Here is an 18,743-nt window from a genome sequence, read left to right as displayed (position 1 = left end):
AACGTGCCACTAAAACTAGAAACAGACTCAGTAAATTTTGATTTCTAGAATCATCCTTAAGAAACTCCAACGACAACTTCAAGTTTGGATTATCTCCAACAAGAAGTACATATTTGTTTAATACAACAATTCATCGTCTTAATTTTTTTCTTGATTATATGACATTTCTTTCAATACATGAAGCTTTAGATAAATTTGTTCTTGATTATATGACATTTCTTTCAATACATTAAGCTTTAAATTTACCTACCGTACAATATTGAAATGCTTAGTTCGTTGTTAGAACTTGTTCCATGTGAGCATGAAAATTGTGTAGTATCGTGCTTAGTAGTTCCCACATAAAAGCCGGGTTTTTTTGGTGAAGGTAATGGACCCTCGCTCTCCAACATCAGGATGGCAGAGGACATAGTTGGTCTATCTTCTGGGTATCGTTGAACACACAACAAACCAACATGGATTGAACGTAGAACCTGAAACATATTAATTGATTCACCTAGGCACTTAGAAACTAATTGCAAGGATTGGTTTTCAATATAGAGTCTCCAGGCCTGTCAATAAATAAGGAAGATGGATATTATATACATACATATGCATACACACACACACACACACACATATATATATATATATATATATATATATATATATATATATATATATGGTTCTTTGTTCAAAAGGACAAATCACATTATAAACAGTAAATTAGCATGCCACTAACTATAAATTGGTAATCTTGGAAGAACCACACTTTACAATTAGCATGCACTAACTGCCAAAGTTAGATTACCTTTTGTTTTATTGTGTTTACTACTCTAAAGAACCCTAAGTTCCATCAATCATGCACTATCACCTATCATTAATTATCGTAGAACTCCATTTTTAATTATGTTACTTCTTTCGACTACCCTAAGGCCACGCAAGGTGGAGCTGAGGTCGTACGAGGTCACCAGAATAAAATGGGAACACCACCCGTTTTTTTCGATGGGGTTCGGGGAACTATTAGAACGGTTATTTGACCCTTTTTATTTTATAAATTACTTAATCTTATATATATCACTCTACTTGCATAATATTTTCACATAACTATACTATCTTAACTCTCTACCCTTCTATATATATATATAACAATCTATATTTTTAGATTTCGTCATAAAACATCACTTTATGGAGTAACCAAATCTCATTCCCAAACCGAGAATTAGGGAACACCACGAATATGGAGCTATGAAGAAGAAATGGTGTTGGCAAATATTTGGTTCCATATTTGTTTTTGAAAACTTGGATCCCTTGAACCAACTAATGATGGGTTTTTGCCAACGAGTTTACGACTATATTATGCAAGAGAGTGGATCAAGAGATCGTAACTTGGACTAAAAGTATCGAAATAGCAAAATATGATGAGATATATTAATACTCAAAAGTTAGATGATGATGTAATTAGGAATAGTGTTATTATGTTTTTTTTATTAGTGAATACGTATTGTTTTTATGTATTTTCTTTTAATAAATAGTAGTTTATGTATTTTGAAAATAAATACAAACAGGGAAGACCGAGAGAAAATGAGATGACATTGCTTTTGTTTTGGAAAAAAACGGGAAGAAACCCGGGGAAAAGTGGAAAAAACTGATGTAATATTGATGTGACATGCAGGATAAAATGTGAAAAATGGGATGAAATGGGAGCACTTGTATGCTCTAAACCATTTTAATATTCTCTTCCTCCTTTCCAAACACATCTCTCTCTCTCCGCCACTCTCCTACACACACATGGCTTTCTCACTCTAACATCTTTCGCTGGCTTATAGTACCAGATTTATCTTTCAAGCACTACTCTAGTGGGTGACAGCGATGTAAACTACCCAAAAGGGGTATCCGTGTGATGACCCGTCCAACCTACCAATATCTTTATAAGTTGACTACCATAGTGTGTGTGAAAACATGGACTTGTAATAATGAGAAAAACCATAGATTTTTACCCTTTTATATAGTTTTCTCTTTTAAAGTTAACAAGAGAAAACTTACATGTCCAATAAGGTTGTTGCAATGTTCTTTATGGAGAAATGTAGTGTTTTTTACCCCACACACAATTTCTAGTACTATCACACCAAAACTATATACGCCTGACTTGATGGAAAAGATACCATGTCCTGCATACTCTGGTGCCATGTAACCACTGTGAGAAATGAAAGTAATTTTAAGTGATTTAGTTCACTAAATAAATTAGAATCTGGTTAGAGTAGATAATTGATCTTACTATGTTCCAACCACTCTATTTGTGTTTGCCTCTATTTGATTCCTCTAAAAGTTTTAGCCATACCAAAATCTGATATCTTCGGGTCCATATCTATGTTTAGCAAAAAATTGCTGACTTTGAGATCTCTATGTATGATTCTAAGACGAGAATCCTGGTGAAGATAAATAAGACCACGGGCAATTCCAATAATTATGCGGTAACGTGCATGCCAATCAAGAAGTTGGCTTTGAGCTTTATCTGTAAGATGTTTGAATTTTTAGTTTATGCCTTGGTTTATTTGATAATTTTTGTTGTGTGTTCAAAATATTTAATTTACCAAATATAAAAGAATCAAGGCTTTTGTTTGGCATGTACTCACAAATTAATATCTTTTCAGCTCCCTTTATGCAGCAGCCCAAGAGCTTGACAAGATTGCGATGTTGTAGTTTTGATATCAGGATTACTTCATTCTTGAACTCATTAAGTCCTTGAGTGGATGTCTTTGCAAGTCGCTTCACCGCTATTTCTTGTCCATCTTCCAAGTATACCCTTAAACATAATTTTTAAGATGATTAAGTACCACAAGAAAGGCTTCTATATGAGTTTCAAGTCCTACTTGTTTCACTCCGTGTTTTCTTAAAAGTTAGTTGCCTTATCTTTTGTTACCATGTGTTAAGAAACATCTTATAGTAACTCATGAACACCATTTGTACTACATAAAAGGCGATTGAGTCATAGAATACCTTGTAAACTAGTCCAAAGCCACCTTCTCTAAGTTTGTTGTTTATTGAAAAGTTGTTTGTAGCATTAAGTATTTGTAGAGAACCCAAATAGTGGCAACTCTAGTTCCTCTTCAGCACTTCTATTTTGAGGATCATATCGAAATTCGTTACCGGGTGTCCCTGATATGGGTATAACTAAATTCAATCAAAAGCAGTAGAAATACTAATACATATATAAGTGGCAAGATATAGGCATGCTGGGTTGCAGTTGTCTTGTTGTTGGTTGATTAAGAACACTTTTTCCTAACATCAAAACTTTTTATAATAAATTAGTGTCGCAAATATAATGAAGAGAAAATTATAACCTTTTGCGTTAATTGGTTTCATACTCTTCAAAGTACATTTTGACCAATTTTTAGTTTTCGGTTTAGAAAATTTTTTGGTTTTGATAAAACACAATCTGAACGACTCATTCGTAGCTTGTTGCTGCTGCTTCTTCCTATTATAACGATAAAATAAACATATTGAAACTAGTATGAGCAAAACCGCAAATGTTATGGTTGCAATAACTCGTATTCTTCTCTCTGCACTTGAAGAGGTAGGTCCCAGCAGAGCCCAGTTGGACCCGCAAGACTCACCTTGAAGAGGGACGTCTGCGCAGAAACCAACTGGATCCGCATGACCCACCATGCTCAGAGACGTGACGTCCTTACGTGCAGTACGCAAGCTGGTCCCGCAGGAAATGCCTCCCAATGGTGAAGGACTCTGCCTGTTCCCGCAGCTGCGGATACAAGCCATCAGGGAAGGCCACCCGCGCAGCAAGGCTACACGCACAAGGCTTAACTCTCAAATCACTCAGTGTCACCTGAAGGAATGAGCAAAGCCGGGAACAATCCTGCACAAAGGCGGGAGGGGGAATACTCCCGCCCAAAAGCCAGTCCGTACGATACGGGAAGATCTTCTGTACTGTACCTGACGAGGTATAGGCAAAAGATCTGACTAAAGATACGACAGCTTATTCACAGCAGTATGGCGAGCAGCATGCTCCTGTACTGTATGTCACTATTAGCCGCTGCCTACTCACCAACTCCTGTCATACCACGTGCATAGCCGGCAGTTGGTGGAAAAGGAATAGTACACAGTAGGCCTGGTCACTATACCGCTGCCTACCCACCAACTACCAGCAGGGCACGTGCGTAGGCCACAGTTGGTGGAACAGGAATACTATTCAGCCGGCCATACCTCCTTGGAAACCTACCTTCGGCTATAAATACCCCAATGGTATGATCATCATATACTATATTATACCTGATATCTGCTCTAGCAATCTCTTAATATACATTTATATTTAAAGAGCAATCTAGTCTGATTCTCACGCCGGAGGGTGGTCACAAGGAGGAACCCCCCCTTCTCAGTGACGAGCTCACGGTCTGTTTTGCAGGATATCAGAAAAACCATCTTTGCTGGGTCTAACCCTCGTGGGAAACATCTATCTAACCCCCAGGTTACCCGTAACCTGCCCCGGGTCACTTAGTGTTTCTTCATTGGCGCCATCCGTGCATAAAAACTAGAACTTCATTTCTTTTCAGTTTTTTCAAACTTTTGGAAAGATGGTTAAAGAAACTCCGGTAACCACAACCCCAGCTACTGGGAGAAATACCGGCGACTACACAGTATTTACAAACATTACCCCGGTTACCCAAGCCGGGGCAAGTGAAGTAAATTTTACGAACACTACCCCAGTTACCCAAGCTGGGGCAAGTGCAGTAAATAATCGCTCACTGGGATTCACCGATACCCAGTTAGAGAAACGAACAAGACTCCCCCGCCAAACACTCGATGAAGTGAAGGCATGGGCGGAGGCACGACAGAAGGAATTCCAAGCTGAGTTGGACGAACGCTTGCGTTCCGTCCAACAGGCTGACGAATTCGAAGAATACTTGGACGATGACTCGGAGGAATCCGACACCGACGCGAACCCTCGCCATAGGGCAAAAGGGAAGCGTAAGGAAACGGACTCCCAACCGAGAAGGCATTTTGGAGAAGCCTTCAAACCAAAAAACACAGGTGGAAGTCCACGTGACTTCTCCAAAACATTCAGACCAAACGTTGCAAATGCGGGAACATCCAAATTTGCAAGGGACATTGCAGAAGCAATCGCCCCAAAAAGTGCCAAACAGATGTCCAACATCGGCACTTATGATGGTATATCTGACCCAGACGATCATTTGAACAGGTTCATAGCGGGGGCAACCGTCAGTAATTTGACGGAACCCACGTGGTGTTAAATGTTCCAAATGACGCTTGTTGGGGTTGCTAGAGCGTGGTTCGATCGTCTACCGGTCAACCACATCTACGACTGGGCAGACTTCCAACAGAAGTTTAGCCAACACTTCAGCCAACAACGAAAATATACCGAGGAGCAATGGACAATCCTCAAATGCATTCGAGAAAAAGATGAATCTTTGATAGACTTCATCACTCGCTTCAACTCAAAGAAGCTAAGTCTGGGTAATATCAGCGAAGATCTTGTTCGCGCTGCTTTCATCCAGGGCGCGAACGACCCAGAGCTCATCCGCACCTTAACGGGTAAAGATGGCATGCCATCCACATGGGATGCCATCATGACAGCAGCAAAACGCTTTGCGGAAACGAAGAAGCAACTGGGTAGAGATCTCCCATAGAGCACAAACCTCTACACCCAGAAAACAAGGGAAGACAACGTCCTTACCGCCCGATTAAACAAAAAGCGGAAGCTAGGCATTTGGCAGTCAAGGGTCAACTTTGACATCTCATCCGGCTTGCAACATCGGTTAGGCGGAAGGGATAACGTACGGTCGAACCACAACTCCAGATGGACGCCACTCACCAAAAGCGTCACCGAGATATTCGCCACTGAGGAGCTCCCATGGCCAAAGCCTCCAATAATCCGACATCGTCACGATGCTGATCGGAGCAAATACTGTGACTTTCACAGGACAAAAGGCCACAACACTGAAGAATGCATAGACGTAAAGGACATGGTCGAAGCATTTGTCAGAGATGGGACGCTCGCGCACCTCGTGGCGCAATGACCGCTGAGCAGGTAGAACCCCAGCTGGGGAAAACACGAATAAAAATTCCAGCTTCAGTGTGGAGACTACATGCTGCGTAAAGAACGAGATCCCGAACCAGGTGCGTATCGGCTCGATGGCACTCCCATCCCAACAACATGGAAGGGAGCTCATTTACACAGTTTGCATGTAAATCAATTCCAAATTTGTAAAGAAAAGGCCAAGAGCCACTTCTAATGGAAATGATTCTCCTTAGAACATCGAAGCTGATGATTTTACATTTATACATTATAAACTTTCAACACTAATGCCGGTTTTCACCGCATAATTACGTGGAAAGTCGTTGCGTGGGGAAGGCGGCAAAACCCGCATAAACCCAATAAACGACAAAACCTTCACGCAGGTCAGTTGAAGGGGAAAAGTTCAGCCATCCCACTAAATGAAAGTGCCGGTCTATCCGCATGAATCATGATAGAGGAAACTGAACACTAACCTATCAACAACCGCGCGTCGAACGGTTAACCTATTCAACACTAATATGCCGGTTCACCGCATAATTACGTGGAAAGTCGTTGCGTGGGGAAGGCGGCAAAACCCGCATAAACCCAATAAACGACAAAACCTTCACGCAGGTCAGTTGAAGGGGAAAAGTTCAGCCATCCCACTAAATGAAAGTGCCGGTCTATCCGCATGAATCATGATAGAGGAAACTGAACACTAACCTATCAACAACCGCGCGTCGAACGGTTAACCTATTCAACACTAATATGCCGGTTCACCGCATAATTACGTGGAAAGTCGTTGCGTGGGGAAGGCGGCAAAACCCGCATAAACCCAATAAACGACAAAACCTTCACGCAGGTCAGTTGAAGGGGAAAAGTTCAGCCATCCCACTAAATGAAAGTGCCGGTCTATCCGCATGAATCATAGAGGAAACTGAACACTAACCTATTAACAACCGCGCGTCAAACGGTTTATTCAACGCTGATGACGGCATTCACCACATTACGTGAAGTCGTTGCGTGGGAAGGCGGCAAAACCCGCACAAACCCAAAAAAGTGACAAACCTTCACGCAGGTCAGTCATAGGTAAACTTTGGTCAACTAAATGAAAGTGCTGGTCCTAACCGCACAAATCATGAGAGAACCGAACCTATTGACAACCGCGCGTCGAACGGTTAACTTATTCAAAACAGAGAATTTCTAACAAAAGGATGAGGAAAAACCTACACGCAGGTCAAATATAGGTAAAGTTTAGCCATCCTACTAAGTGCAAGTGACGGTCCTACCCGCACAATCACAAAAGAGGAAGCAAAACTTCACACCTATTATTTACCACGTTCAAAGGTTAACATCCTAAAGACTTAGAAATTTCAAAAAAGATGAGGAAAACCTCCACGCAGGTCGGATATCGGCAAAGTTTAGCCATCCTACTAAGTGCAAGTGACGGTCCTACCCGCACAATCACGAAAGAGGAAGCAAAACTTCAACCTATTATCTACCACGTTCAAAGGTTAATTTATTCTAAGCACTTGGAAAATTGCTAATTTAAACTAAAGTATGCAAGTCATATAACGTTTATAAAGCAAGGAATCCAAAGAAGAAAACAGCGGTCTTACCCGTAAAAAGATTTATATTTCACAATGATTCATTACAAGAATGGCCGGGTAACTACCCGCCTACAAGAAAATAAATCTATACAAAGCTAAGTCTATCCTAGCAGTGGGAAGGGATCTTCAGGATCAGGCTTCAGGGCCACTTCCACTTGGACCCGCACCATCACTAGAACGTGGCGGTTCAAGGAAAGCTTTAAGGATAGCTAGCCCATCATCAGCAGCAGCTACTTGGTTCACCTTCTCCACCACCGGATGCGGGAAGGCGGCATACTGATTCACTGCTTGGTCGTAAACAGCTTCATTATCTACATTATACAAAGGGAAGTTGGAAGGCGGGATGCCTTTCTCAACGAACCCTAGACCAAGCAGGAAGCCGGCCTTTTCCCCATCCTCGTGAGAAGCGTTGAGGGCTGCGCTCATAGCATCATCGTAAGAAGTCTCTGAGAAGACTCGATGCACAACCTACAAGAAAAAATACAAGTATCAAAACCTTTTCTATTTACAAAGAAAAGCGTAAAGATAAAGAAACATACCTGAGACAACGCTTCTCGAAGAAGCCATTCCTTGGCAACCAGAGCCTCTTGGAGGGCAGCTTGAGCTTCGTTACGGGCGCGTTCGGCTTCACTTTTGTTGAGGTTGGCAAGCAACACTTCTTTAGCCGCAGCCTCTTCGACGCCCTTTAGCTTCCGCTCGGTGTGGTCAAGCACCCCCCTCTGGTCCAAGATTTCCTGGAGATTTTTGGCGTCTTCCATCGCCAAGGCATCATGAGCCCGCTGGAGAGCCTCTAATTTGGCTTTGAGCTCCTCATTCTCCACGCGCAGAGGCTCAGCAACGGCTTCAGCCTTGGTGGCCCTCTCCGTTGCGTTCCTAGCAGTTTCCTTAGCCAGCCGAAGCTGTTCATTAACAGCTTGGGCAGCCTTGGAACGGGCCTCGAGCCGGGCCTGAACTTCAACTTCGAGGGCCTTGAAGGCCTTCTCCTTCTCCGCAGCCACTGCGGTAAGCCTTTGGTTCTCCTCCCGGACAGCCCGCGCTTGGGCTACTTCACGAAGACGAGCTGCTTTTAACTTATCGTTTTCACGACAAAGCAGCTCGACGCGCGGCTGCATCCGGGCCAGGAGAACCCGAAGCTCATTGGTTAGTCTACCCTCCTGGTAGCTAGCCATGGCTTCCCCCAACGCACCGCTGGGAGCTGCGTGACGCGCCCATTCCACGCACTCCACAGGCGTGCGAAGGGTTGTTCCTCGGCGAATGTTCCATCTTGGAACATACACTTCATTGGAATCCGACACTGCAAAAAACATAAAGCAGTTAGGAAAAGATGATAAAAAAAAAAAATAGGCCAAAAGAACCCTACGCACCTGTAGGGTCAATAACAGGCCGATAGCCGCCGAACCCATCACCTGAACCCAAAGGAAATCCATCCAAGAGGTCAGGCAGATGGGAAGGAGGCAGAGGTTGGCGATACGCCCCATGCATACCTGAAGGATCGGTCGTCGAGGCCGATGACGGAGGAGGCATGGTGTCTGCCGCGGTCGCCGCCGCGGAATCCGCAGCAAAAGTAACCGCCGGCTCAGTGAAAGATGCCGTAAAAATGGCACTCACTGCCGGCGGTGACGTCATCACGGCTGGAACAGTCGGCTCAACGGAGTGAGCAACTGAACCAGCGGATGCAGGCGCAGGCGCAGCCGCCTGGGTCGTCGCCTCAGGTAGCCAGCCTACCGTCATTGGCGGAGAGGTACTCTCTCCCGCTCCACCCTGGAATGCGTCAACATCCACGCCTGCACAAAGAAGATAAGTGTTAATGATAAATCTATGAAGCTAAAGAAAGGATGTTTGTACTTACGGGTTTTCTTGAGCCTAAATGTACGGACGGGCGGGGATGAACCCGATGGAGCCGGCCTCTTCACGCCGGTCACCGTGGTCATCCTGGGCTCTCCGGAGGTAACAGTCGTAGCCTCCGGAGCAGTGGTCTTGTCACCACCGGGGTTCCCCGCCACCTCTTCGCTCTCTGCCTCGGAGTTAGACAGAGGCACTGGATCGGCAGTGGAGGCCACCTTCTCCTTCCCCTTCCCGCCGGCAGCCTTCTTCTTCCGCACCAACGGAGGACCATCTGCGGATTCCTCATCAGAATATAAGATTAAAGGAATTCCAGCAGAGGTTTCAACATTGAGGGGTCGAGGGTTGAATAGCGCCTTACCTGGCTGCCTGGCGCTCAGGATCTCGTGGCCTAGCGGATAGACCTCCACGAACCGATCCGCCGTTTGTTCTAGGATGGGCAACTCGTTCTCGTCTAGAGCGCGAGTACCCATCCGAGCGGGACCGTCAACCTCCCGCGGGTACAGGAGCGACTTCAAGTCGTTCCCCTCTGAAATAAACAGGAAAGAAGTTAGAAGGGATTCTAAATCAACAAAAAGAAACGGAGCATACCGTAAGGAACAGAGTTCGAACCGTATTCGAGGACGATTGGGATCTTTCGCGCATCCGCCTCCTTCCACACCCGGCTCATCCCCAACATCACCATCCCGGACTCTGCAAACCGGTAAACCGGAGATTGGACTCGGGATATCTTCGAAAACCATTCCGCCTCCTGGTAGTTGGAGGCGTGAAGGCTCGGAAGTGCTTGCCCATTCTTGAACTTCATGGCAATGGGGATGGCGCGAGCGGATATGTAGAAGAACTCCCGCCTCCATGAGCGAAGACTACGCTCGGTGGTACAAATCTTCAAACCCTTAATCCGGGTTGTCAGCGTATACCACCCCTGGATGCACCTCCAAGTGTAGAAGGTCATCAGGCGGTCAACATAGGGCTCAACGCCCATAATCCGGCACACCCACTCGAAGTGCCGAACCTTGGCAATCGCCATCGGGTGCACCTCGGTCAGGTGCACACCGTGCCTCTCCAGGACACGGTACACAAACTTTGTCAATGGGAACCTAAGATTCCCATAAACAAAGAATGCAACATATACCCCGATCTTGCCTCTGGGGGCATCATACACGGTTTGATGGGGTTCCGGAAACTCAGGCTCGAGAGACTCGAGCATGAACTTCCGGACCACGTACCGGTAAAGATCGCCAGAAAGAGCACACTGGCACTCGCCAGCAGTGCTCTTGTCGTCCTTGTCAGCGGTGGACGACGGGGGTCTCGGCATACACAGCCTCCTCGGCTGTAGACTCAAGATCGTGAGAAGACATTTGCAGATGGAAGAAAACGATTTCAAGAGAATGCTCGACTGAATAGGGGAGTATTCGCCGGAAATCGCCTTAAAGATGAAGAGAAGAAAGTGTGAATTGCAAAGGACCTTCTCCCCCTTTATATACTAATCGCAATTAATGCGATGAATTTAATGCGGAGGAGAGAGAAATCGAAGGTGCAATGAAACTATGACACGTGGCAAAAAGCAAGCTGGCAACAGCTGTTGAAAGGACGCGTGCCAGTAATTTCGCGGCCACGCGCCCGAAAACTCGCGCCCACGCGCCTGAAAAAGCGACTGGAATGACCATGTACTGTCACGTCACCATAACTTCCTGCACGTCCTGACACAGTCAGAAGAAACCGTCGCACGACGTTTCAGAGGTTTGGACTGTTCTTATCCTTTCACCAACTCTTCGAATTTCAAAATTCAAAAAGATTCAAAAGTAAGCGGGAAAATACCCCTTACCTTGGCAACCAAGTAGCCGTAAGACGGATGCGGGTACAGTGTTAAGGCAAAACCCTCCACATACCAGCACCCGCAGGGAATTGAAGCCAAGAATAACTTGGCAACCAAGTAACCGTAAGACGGATGCGGGTACAGTGTTAAGGCAAAACCCTTCACATACCTAGCACCCGCAGGGAATTGAAGCCAAGAATAACTTGGCAACCAAGTAACCGTAAGACGGATGCGGGTACAGTGTTAAGGCAAAACCCTTCACATACCTAGCACCCGCAGGGAATTGAAGCCAAGAATACCTCGGCAACCAAGTAACCGTAAGACGGATGCGGGTACAGTGTTAAGGCAAAACCCTTCACATACCTAGCACCTGTAGGAAATTGACGCCAGGAATACCTTGGAAGTAAAGTAACTATAAGACGAGTGCGGGTACAGTGTCAAGGCAAAACCCTTCACATACCTAGCACTCCGCAGGGAATTGAAACCAAGAAGGATCTTCTGGCAATGCTTGCGGAAACGGGAATAACATCCCCGCATAGCGGGAACGTCGAGAACTACATTGTTCGAAGCTCCAGGATGGAATTGGTGGTTTTAACATAATTGATCACTATGTTCAAAACTACCAAAACCTCATGGAGAATCCACACAAGTGGGACTCAACGCTCCTGACTTGCGAGGAGGTTACAGACCTACCCGCATCATACCCAAAGATCAAGCAGGAAAGTCGGGAATTTCTGCAAGTGACAAGGACTTCCGCGGGAAGAATCCCCATGGAAAACCTTAAAAAACCCTTTTCAAAACCCCTTTGCTTTAGTCCAAAAGTTCACCTCACTTCATTAAACACGCATGAGAAGAACATTGGACTGGGGGACTTGAAGAGGTAGGTCCCAGCAGAGCCCAGTTGGACCCGCAAGACTCACCTTGAAGAGGGACGTCTGCGCAGAAACCAACTGGATCCGCAGGACCCACCATGCTCAGAGACGTGACGTCCTTACGTGCAGTACGCAAGCTGGTCCCGCAGGAAATGCCTCCCAATGGTGAAGGACTCTACCTGTTCCCGCAGCTGCGGATACAAGCCATCAGGGAAGGCCACCCGCGCAGCAAGGCTACACGCACAAGGCTTAACTCTCAAATCACTCAGTGTCACCTGAAGGAATGAGCAAAGCCGGGAACAATCCCGCACAAAGGCGGGAGGGGGAATACTCCCGCCCAAAAGCCAGTCCGTACGATACGGGAAGATCTTCTGTACTGTACCTGATGAGGTATAGGCAAAAGATCTGACTAAAGATACGACAGCTTATTCACAGCAGTATGGCGAGCAGCATGCTCCTGTACTGTATGTCACTATTAGCCGCTGCCTACTCACCAACTCCTATCATACCACGTGCATAGCCGGCAGTTGGTGGAAAAGGAATAGTACACAGTAGGCCTGGTCACTATCAGCCGCTGCCTACCCACCAACTACCAGCAGGGCACGTGCGTAGGCCACAGTTGGTGGAACAGGAATACTATTCAGCCGGCCACACCTCCTTGGAAACCTACATTCGGCTATAAATACCCCAATGGTATGATCATCATATACTATATTATACCTGATATCTGCTCTAGCAATCTCTTAATATACATTTATATTTAAAGAGCAATCTAGTCTGATTCTCACCCCGGAGGGTGGTCACAAGGAGGAACCCCCCCCTTCTCAGTGACGAGCTCACGGTCTGTTTTGCAGGTTATCAGAAGAACCATCTTTGCTGGGTCTAACCCCTCGTGGGAAACATCTATCTAACCCCCAGGTTACCCGTAACCTGCCCCGGGTCACTTAGTGTTTCTTCAGCACTTGACCTTTTATTATCTGTGTCAAAACATAATGTTGGTTCGAACATTAGACAGATATTTATGAAGTGTACGTTGAAAATAAAATTGTTGTTTTCATTTACCTACCTCTGAATGAGACAGTCGAATGTAAAGAATCCCCTCGTTTTCAGAAAACGTTCTGATATCTATTAGATCACCGAACCAAAGCAGGCAACCACTCCCACTCCCCGAGATATTTGAGTTTGTGAAAGCGGTACACGAACAATTGCTTTTACACGTCTTCTCACATTCTGCAAGGGTCATGGTCTGGTTATACCATGATCCCCGAGTGTCTGGCAACTTCAAATTCGTATATTTGTTGAATCCCTCCCCAGGGTCACAATTTAACGGGAGAGTATGCCGACACCCTTGAGACCAATCTACCACCCTCCACTGATCAGGAGATTTGGGCTCAAACCCCTTCAAACATTCACAAACTGGGGACTTGTTAATGCTGCAACTCCCAAATGTCCCGCACACTGCATATCGATCACAACTGTCGATTTCTAGGACCGCATATAGGCTCCATTCTTGTTTGCTATCGATCCATAACAAACGCTCTACATGACCAGTGGGTTGTAACACCACCCTCGTAAAAACAGAACTATTTAAAAGATTATATTGGTAGTAAACTTCCTTTTGATTCAGAACAAATGTGAAGTTGTAAATTGGGTTCGGTCTCAAATTAGGACCTCCGCTAAACCTGAGTCCATTCCAGGGACCTGCCCGAAACTTTATTTTTGGGCCTTCCATTACAATCGCCTGAGGATAACCACTTATATCTATCCCTGCAGAAAAACTCACCGGAAGAAGGATCGTCAATGGATTTCCATGATGTGTATCGTCTTTCAATCCCAGTAACTAAATCCCAGCCCTCCTTCATTCCAGGAAGTAAAGTGTCTGTCTGAAAGTCGAAACTTTGCCATATGGGATCTTCTTGATTGATGTCTTTGTTGGAAATAGTGGACCGGTTCGGTTAATTTAACGCGACCAACCGAGTTACGACCCGTGAGAGTTACACCTTGGGCAACGAACTAAAAATCCACTTACATTGTTTAACCGGTAAATGACGAATATAACTATGACAGAATTATCATTTATAATAGTTATAAATGTTATAGTTTATTTACTAAGTAAATAAACTTGTTCGGGCTTTGAACGAGTTGGACTTTGGAGGCCCGGTTAGGTTTTAATAATTATATACTTATATATAATTATATTAACCTAAATATGGCCAACTAAGAAAAAGAGGGATTCTGCCGCCACAACTCTCCAAAGTCAGTGGATATTCCCATATTGTTGGAGATAGAAAACAGTAGCCGCCAAACAACTCAATAATTGCCGCAAGCCAAAGGAAACCACCGTCCGTCGTTTATACAAGCAGGTAGTCACCACCGCACGACGCCGCCAAGCCCGAGCCGTCCTCCGGTGCTGCTGTTGACACGCCGCTGCCACCGCGCGTAGCAGCTGTTGCAACCCGCTTGTTCGATTCGTCAACTAGCGTTTGTTCGTTGAACCTCGGTGTCTCAACCGGTTAATCATTAACCGAGGTATTATTTATCTCATCGGTAGTTAACAATATATCGTATATTATTACTCGTACTCGTATCGTTTGTAGCCGGATCCTGTACGGTTCCGTTTTGGGTGATTACTCGTTTTATATTCCGTTGCGTATTCTGTTATTAATGTGATTAATAATTATGAAACTAATTTTATTAAACCGGGTTTAACTGTTAAATCGTTGACTGATCACCACTAGAACCCAACAGTGGTATCAGAGCCTTGGTTACAACATACGAGTTGAATCCGGTCTTTCCACCAGATCTACATTATAAACTTTAAGCTAGTTGAAGTTTTTGATCTAGATATGTTTTTTGAGCAATCTTGGTTTGGTCAATTTTTATTTATTTTATTTGACCAAAATATTGCTCAATTTTATTTTTATTGAATATGTAAATCTGGCCCGACCTTGTTTGTTTGGTTGAATGGTTTTTGGTTTTTGGCAATATGGATGTTTCAAAAGTTGTATTTATTTTTCGGTTTTATTTTATGATTTTTTTTGTTCACTTTGATGGTTCAAAATTGTAATAGATGGGGTTTAGTTTTTCATTAATTGTATTAGTGAATATTGTAATGAAGAAGACCCGAAGGAAAAACCGAGGACGAGCTCGTGGAGTTTTTGAAGTCAGTGAGAGTTAGCAAAGATGACCGGATGCACCAGGAGTCCATCCTTCTGGTTGTTTGTGTTGTGACCCCTTGACCCGATTGGTCTTGCTAAAAGGTTCTAGCAAGACCAATCACCTTTTGGCCATTTAAGATTTACATATTCTTGTTTGCTATTGTAGTTGCTTGCTTGGTTATAATAGGTTATAATACCACCAACCTAATACCAAATATATTAAAATAAATTTTTTATTAACCAATTGAGTTTTTGCAAAATTAAACTAAATTTGATTTTCCAAAACCTTATAACTTAATAGTTTTCTATTAACTTAAAATTGGTTAGTCGTATCGCGACAAACTTAGTTTTTAATAGGTTATTTAAAACTAAGCGTCCTGAGAGATGAAAGAGTTCATCATTTTGTCCCGATAATAAATACAGTAAAATTTGACTTTTACTCTATTTGGTAATTATAAAATTAATCCCAATTTAAAACCAATAGTTTATATCAATCCTACTACAAGTCACACTTGAGGCATGCTGCGAAATTTTAAGTGTTTGGAGCTAAAGCACCGCACTTGTTTTCTAGCCTATCCCATCAAGGTGAAAGTGTTTCGTTGACACATCCGGCCCTTTCACACATCACTGTACTAGGACAACTATTACTTTACTTTCCTGTTACATGCTACAGCTGTCTGGAGACTTAAAGTGGGCAAAGATGAGGCTAAACGTATCGATACAGACAATCGTTATCTTTATAGGCCTCATAACCGAGAGTTGTGCTCTATTCACAATTGACAATCATTGTCAGTCTGTCTAACCAGTTATTAATGTTGTGTGCTACAGCTGCCTTTAATAACTGGAAGCCAGATTCTCATACTCCTATTTCATTAATGTTATTGGGTCATTAATAATAGGACTACGACATCGAAAATACTAATTAAATTTACTTTTGCTTTTTAATTAGATGTCATCAAACGAAAAGTCACCCTACGCCCTTAAGTCTATCCTTGAGAAGGATAAACTAAACGGTACCAACTTCATCGAATGGCACCGCAACTTGAGACTCGTTCTCACCATAGCTAAGCGCTTGTATGTTCTCGATGGACCTGTTCCATCTGAGCCTGAAAACAACACAGCCGCTGCTCGAAAAGCTCTTGACAAGCATAGGGATGACTCGGCTGATGTCTCCTGTATTATGATAGCCACCATGAATTCTGAGCTCACTAAGGGCTTGGAAGACTTTGGTGCCTATGAGATGCTGGAACAACTCAAGGGTATGTTCCAGAAACAAGCCCATCAGGAACGGTTCGATACCATGAAACAACTAATTAGTTGCAAGATGGCAGAAGGGTCTCCCGTCAGTGCACATGTTCTTAAGATGAAGGGGCACATCGATCAGCTTAAGAAGCTTGATTATCCCCTGGCCGAAGCGGATTTCATCCTCAACTATCTCCTCAGCTGTTACGACCAGTTCGTAATGAATTTCAACATGAACGGCTGGGTAAAGACAGTGTCGGAGCTGCACAACATGCTCAAAACGGCTGAGATGAACGTTCCTTCTATGACCAATCAAGTTTTGATGATCCGATCTGCTGGTGTAAAGAAGCCTAAACCCAAGAATCAAGGTTATAAGGGAAAAGGCAAGAAGAAAGTTACTGTTGCTGCCAAATCTGCCACCAACACTAACAAAAAGTTGCAAAGGCACCATCGCCGCCTCCTGAAGAGCGCCAATACTTTAAGTGCAACAAGATGGGGCACTGGATGCGTAACTGCCCGAGCATCTAGCTGAGATAGCAAAGAAGAAGGCCAATAGTGAAGGCACTTCTCGAGGTATTTCCATATACGTTATTGAACTTTTCACTGTCTCTAGCAACACATGGGTATTTGATACCGAATGTGGTTTCCACATTGTTAATGTCTTGCAGGAACCTGAGAAGTGGAAGAAACTGAATAAACGCAGCATGGAACTCATCGTTGGAGATGGGAAGAGAGTACCCGTTCTGGTAACTGGAGTTTTTCATTTTACTTGTCCATCTGGCCTAGTTTTTTCTTTAAATAATTGTTTGTATGCTCCTGGTTTTACCAGAAACATCATTTCATTTTCATTGTTGCTTGAACAAGGTTTTAAGTACGTTTTTAATGGCATGGCTATTTCTGGTTACTTAAATGATATCTTTTATTTTGAGGCTAAACCTCGAAATGGTATTTATGAGATTGATGTTCAACCAGATAATAACGTATATCATCTTTCAAAATGTATCAAGACTAGCATCAATAATACTTTTCTATGGCATTTCTGACTTGGCCACATAAGCAAGGCAAGAGTTAAAAGACTCCAATCCGAAGGGATTATTGAATCCACAGGACCGGACTCGTTTGATGATTGCGAATCTTGCTTAGCTGGCAAACTCGCCAAAGACTCCTTCACTCATAAAAGTGAACGAGCAAGCGATCTGTTAGGACTCAATGTATGTGGACCTTTCAGAACCATGACTAGAAACCATGAAAGATACTTCGTTTCCTTTATCGACGATTATAGTCGATACGCTTATGTATATCTTATAAAACACAAGCACGAAACTTTTGAAAGGTTAAAGAGTTTCAAAACGAAGTGGAAAAACAACTTGGTAAAACCATTAAAATGTTTCGATAAGATCGAGGTGGAGAGTATCTAAGCTCAGCTGCTGCTGTTGACACGCCGCTGCCACCGCGCGTAGCCGCTGTTGCAACCCGCTTGTTCGATTCGTCAACTAGCGTTTGTTCGTTGAACCTCGGTGTCTCAACCGGTTAATCATTAACCGAGGTATTATTTATCTCATCGGTAGTTAACAATATATCGTATATTATTACTCGTACTCGTATCGTTTGTAACCGGATCCTGTACGGTTCCGTTTTTGGTGATTACTCGTTTTATATTCCGCTGCGTATTCTGTTATTAATGTGATTAATAATTATGAAACTAATTTTATTAAACCGGGTTTAATTGTTAAACCGTTGACTGATCACCACTGGAACCCAACAGTCTTCACCTTCGTTGTGTATTATAAAATTGCCTGTATCTAGAAGCTGACCAACTGGATTTCTCACTAACGTCTTTGACGCGTTAGCTGACGACCATAGAACGTTGTCCATGGTAGCATTCCGGATAATTAGAACTCCTTGTAGGGTGAGAGTCAGCTCTACAGAGGTATCAATGAGTGGTGTGTTCCGGTTGGCTATCCATACAATTGTTCCGGTCGATATTTTCTTGTATCAAATTCCAACATAATGGTTTGTGAAGTTACCCGGCCTAAAAAAATCAAGTTCAAAGGTTTCTTGAGAAGAAACAATGGTTTCATTATATCTGATGGTTTGGTTTACAGAAATGGTATCTGCAGCATAGATACAAGTTATTGATGAGTAAAGCATAAGGAAGCCAAAGATCATCTTGGTGTTGGACTGTTAGTCACTCAA

General features: G+C 43.7%; 1 pseudogene; it reads right to left on the bottom strand.

The window, feature by feature from the left end:
* Nucleotides 1–242: 242 nt before the first annotated feature.
* LOC143529453 (G-type lectin S-receptor-like serine/threonine-protein kinase At4g27290) lies at nucleotides 243–18,716 on the bottom strand (annotated as a pseudogene).
* Between the last annotated feature and the right edge of the window lie 27 nt (nucleotides 18,717–18,743).

This window comes from Bidens hawaiensis, unplaced genomic scaffold (genome assembly GCF_021521415.1).
Source record: "Bidens hawaiensis isolate Kalapana, Puna unplaced genomic scaffold, B.hawaiensis_p1.1 tig00008542_1, whole genome shotgun sequence".
NCBI lineage: Eukaryota > Viridiplantae > Streptophyta > Magnoliopsida > Asterales > Asteraceae > Bidens > Bidens hawaiensis.
This window is presented reverse-complemented; position numbering and strand designations above follow the sequence as displayed.